The sequence below is a fragment of the Staurois parvus genome, unplaced genomic scaffold, assembly GCF_062004578.1.
Source record: "Staurois parvus isolate SC_StPar_1 unplaced genomic scaffold, SC_StPar_1.0 ptg001302l, whole genome shotgun sequence".
In the NCBI taxonomy this organism is placed as follows: domain Eukaryota; kingdom Metazoa; phylum Chordata; class Amphibia; order Anura; family Ranidae; genus Staurois; species Staurois parvus.
Genome location: NW_028319098.1, coordinates 7,067,538 through 7,072,492, shown reverse-complemented (window position 1 = coordinate 7,072,492; position 4,955 = coordinate 7,067,538). Strand labels below are relative to the sequence as shown.

Sequence of the window (4,955 nt, the reverse complement as noted above, 5' to 3'; positions counted from 1 at the left end):
GAAATCCAAAGGGGTAATTAGCATGATACACGCTGTAAGTGTCAGTTGATTCTATCTGTCCAGTGCATAAATAAAACCTTCTTTTGAACTTTTACAGGTGGAGCAGGGTTTCCTTTCTTTACTTCACCTCCATATTTTCCTATATACCATGCATAAGAGTCCTGGGTTTTTGATAGTTGCCTGCTAACTCCCACAAAAGTAACACAGTGCTTCTCACTACTTTTTACAGAAAGAGAGTAGTTGTAATTTGCAGTTTATAAAATATCTGCAAAGCTAGAAGCAATAATGTAAACAGGTTCTGGACAGAAAATAAACATACAGACAGTCCACTGCAGAACAATAAAAGCTGCACAAATATGGACTCTTCGCAGCTACTTCTTGGTGACTAGGGGTTGATGTAGAGCATGGGGCAGACTTAGTAAAGGCAAACAGACTATTCACTTTGCAAAGAAAGTTAAACTTTGTAAAGTAATTTCCCCCAGAGCATATTCAATGTGGGGAAATTTCACTTTGCAAAAAATATACAATCACATGCAAGAAAAATTAAAAACAGCATTTTTGCTTGCACATGATTAGGTGATGGAAGTCAGCACCTCATTCACTAAGCTTTAGGGAAAATTCCCTTGCACAGTGTATAGTCTCTTTGCCTTTTAAATCAACCCCGTAATCTGTACCCTATAATAACAGAGAGGCAAGCGAATTACTTCAGTAAAACAATCACTTGTGATTATCCTCAAAGGGAAGTCCAGGGTAGTTGTGATAACATTGGAGAATCTGCTTGAAGAGGTCCAGGAGACAAGGAAAAAGGCCCAACCCAATCGAACTAGATTACTCTGGTAGAAATAAGGGAGGGTTTCCAACAGTAGCTTCTGTGGAGGTTTCATGCCATACAGCTTCTTCCTGACTGCCAGTATACTGGATCAGACAGTGCAGGGCCTCTCACCTAATTGCAGATCACTTGCCCAGTTATCACTTCCCCATCAATAGTAAAATACCCCAAGGGAGCAGCATGGGACTTTACTGGTACAGTATAGGGCAGACTCACATATTTGTTATAAAAAAATACATATTTTATTGAATACAACATAAATATTGACTTGTTTAAGAACAATAAATGGCTAAACAGCCCAAATGTATCAGCTATGTTCTCTATAGCATTATATTATTATGATTATTATTATACAAGAATTATATAGCGCCAACAGTTTGTGCAGCTCTTTACAAAATGCAGGTAGATATTACAGTTACTATACAATTTAGTACAAGAGGAAACAGAGGGCCCTGCTCGTTAGAGCTTACGATCTAAGGTTGAGTGATACAAAAGGCGATAGCTGTGGGGGGATGAGCTGATTGAGGAAATAAAAGGCACTTTACTAGAACCAGGATAGGCTTCTTTAAATAGAAAGATTTTCAGGGATTGTCTAAAAGGTGTATAGATTAGGATATAGCCAGACTTATTGGGGTAGGGAGTTTCATAGGATGGGAGAAGCTCTGGAGAAGTCCTGGAGGGGAGCATGGGAGGAGGTGACACGGGAACTTGACAGCAGAAGGTCTTGGGAGGATCGAAGAGAGCAGTTTGGTTGATATTTTTAGACCAGGTTGGTGATGTAGCTGGGGGAAGAGTTGTGGATGGCTTTGTAAGTTTTTGTTAGTATTTTGAATTTTTTTTTCCTTGGGCAAGTGGAAGCCAGTAGAGGGATTGGCAGAGAGGGGTAGCAGACACTGAATGGTTGATAAGGTGGATGAGCCTGGCAGCAGTATTCATGATGGACTGGAGGGAGGATAGCCTATACCTGTAAAGGTAAGCCAATGAGTAGAGAGTTGCAGTAGTCAAGGTGAGAGATAATCAGGGAGTGAATTAGGCGCTTTGTGGTGTCATTGGTTAAGAAGGGACATATTCTAGAGATGTTGCAGAGGTTGAGGTGGCATGATTTTGACAGGGATTGGATGTGGGCCTGAAAGGATAGTTCAAAATCCAGGTTTACCCCTAGCACCCTGGCATGCAGGGATGGGTTGATAATGGTGCTGTTGATCTTGACAGAGAAATCAGGGGAAGAGGCAAGTGGGGGAGGAAATATTATGATCTCAGTTTTGGATAGATTGAGTTTTAGGAAGTGGTGTGACATCCAGTCTGATATGTCTGTTAGTAAATCGGTGATACATGAGCAAACTGATGGGGTGAGCTGAGGAGTAGAGAGATAGATTTGTATGTCATCAGCATAGAAATGGTACTGAAAACTATGGGAAGCTATCAGCTGACCCAAGGAAGAAGTGTAGATCGAGAATAGGAGAGGTCCAAGGACAGAACCTTGGGGGACCCCAACAGTAAGGAGTAGTAGAGGAGAAAGTAAAGTTGTAAGTGACACTGAAGGTTCGTTGAGATAGGTAAGATTTGAACCAACGGAGAGTACAGTCATGGAGACCAAGTAAATAGAGTTTTTTGAGGAGGAGGGGGTGGTCAACTGTGTCAAAGGCAGCAGAGAGGGCCAAGAGTAAGAGTACGGAATAGTGACCATTGGTTTTAGCGGTTAGTAAGTCGTTTGTGAGTTTTAGGAGAGCAGTTTCTGTGGAGTGTTGTGGGCAAAATCCAGACTGAAGGTGATTGAGAAGGTTATTCTCAGAAAGGTGGTAGCTCAGCCAGTTGTAGACTAGATGTTCAAGGAGTTTGGAGGTAAAAGGGAGTAAGGATATGGGTCTTAGGTTGCTAAGATTGGTGGGGTCCAGCGAGACCTTTTTAAGTATGGGGGTGACTAGCGCATGTTTTAGAGAGTTAGGGAAAATGCCAGTAGAAATGGAGAGATTGAAGATAATATATCCATCAAAAGGTCAACGTGTTTTGCTTGTTAGCTTCCTCAGGACCGTAGAGATTGGAGGCAAATTGCCTTAATATATATATATATATATATATATATATATATATAAAGCATTAATCATATAAAGACATTTTCCAGAGACAACATAAACACTGAAAACTGCTCTCCGCAAGCCCACATACTGATACAGATGGAAGTAGGTAGTAGACAAAATAGACTTCAGTGGGCATCTATATCCATTATTCATCCTGATGTCCAAATATTATGGTATCCTAACCAACAAAGGATAAAATAAAATAAATCAAAGGGGAAGAGGAAAACGGGAGGGGGAGCAGACCCAAACACCAAGCAACAAAGAGTCACTTACTTGATAGAAGCGCAAACAGCAGAACAATTCATGTATAGGTGTACATAGGTGGATCCATATAGGGCATATATTCCATAGAACTGCTTGTATAATGATCTAAATATAACGATATATAAACAATAAGTCAAGGTTCCTTCCATATGGAGATGCCCCTCTCTTAAGGACTCATAATTGCCAATTCCCCCTTTCAAACACATACCCAACACTCCCACCATCAAAAAGCTGGGAAAGGTACGCCTCCAGGTTCACTTCCACATCATGTGAGCTGAGACTGTATGACCTGCTGAGAGAGTAAGTCTGAGGAATACATACTCCTTGGGCAAGTCTAGAAATTCAGGGAATTGTAGGAAACAGAGTTAAAGGGGCCTGTTCTTGCATCTGAGCATAGTGAGTAAATGGGTACTATACTATATTACTTCAACAATTGTTAGGTTTATTGCTGTCGGTGTCTTTGCTGGGGAGAATGACCCTCCCATTGTCACAGGAACAGATGGAGATGGGAAATTTGCAATTTTTACAGTTGTCATTGGAAAAGGAGAGGTTTCTAATTGATGCACTTGTCTCTATGATGGACACACCTGTCTCTAATGACAACTGTTTAAAAGGGGATTTCCTTTTCCTTTTGGACAGATATCATCCTACTTCCCATTATCAAGAACTCGTGGGAAAATTCTCCACTAAGTCAAAGTTTTGGCTTTAAATATACCCTAATGCTAGACATACAAAAGCACCCTAGACAAATGACATTACTCCACCACCACTCTGTGGATGCCAACATTTACAAGAGATTTGGTAATCCAGAGTGATGGCTAGATCAGAATTTTGTATAAGCACAGATATTGTATAGAAAACAACAGAACTGATTTATACACACATCAATACAGCTCTGCTACAGCGGTCATTTGTGGAATATGTGTTGGCTTAAAAGTCAGCAGCAAGTCAGACATTAGCAGGTTATCTGTGGTGAATGTCTAGAATGACCTTTCTCTGAACATCTTAACTGATAGCTTTTCAGGCACTGATTCCAGATAATTGGTTAGGTCTTGTAGCATCTTGAACACATTTTTAGTTCATCAGATTCTGCATCAGCCATCTCAGCCCTGAGTATTTAATGTGCTCCTCCCCTCTCCAGCTCATAACAGAGATTTTATCCTAAATATGTCATTGTGTCTTCAAAATGGCATCTCCCATATTTTACATTTAAGGACACTGTACATGTAGAGGCTTTTGAACAGCTTACCATTTCAGGATGTTACATAGCTATATAGTGCATACGGTTGGAGGAAGACACAGGTTCATTAAATCCAACCTATGTGTATGTGTGTGAGTGTGTGTGTGTCAGTTTGCTTTCTAAGACCCTACATATCCCTGTATGTTGTGCTCATCAAGAAGACATCTAGAATTTTTTGAATGTGTCTCCTAGCACATACCAACACTTGGAAAAGGGAGTTCCACAAGTTGCTACTCTGACTGAAATGAACTCTCTCCACGGTTTAAATTTAAATCTCCTTTCCTCCAATCTTAAATTGTGACATGTCCTCACCCAGGACATAGGAAATCTTTTATTTTAATTGATGACCACAACTAAACTGCATACCCAAAATGAGACCGAACCAATGTTTTGTGAAGGACCACTAGGACCATCAAATCTTTTTCCATCATGCTTCAGGTTGGCCATTCAGCACTAGACCCAGAAACAAATGGACATCATTGAAGTGTAACTGAGTAACTGGGGCAATGTGAGTGCTGAGTCAAAGTAACTGGGGACACTGTGA

General features: G+C 40.6%; 1 long non-coding RNA gene across 1 annotated transcript; it reads right to left on the bottom strand.

Moving 5' to 3' along the window:
* Positions 1-1,048: 1,048 nt before the first annotated feature.
* Positions 1,049-3,687, bottom strand: LOC149437178 (uncharacterized). Its single transcript, XR_016308167.1, has 3 exons — positions 3,380-3,687; positions 3,181-3,276; positions 1,049-3,085 (listed from the first exon to the last, which is right to left on the bottom strand). It is a non-coding gene; the product is annotated as an uncharacterized LOC149437178 (long non-coding RNA).
* Positions 3,688-4,955: the final 1,268 nt, after the last annotated feature.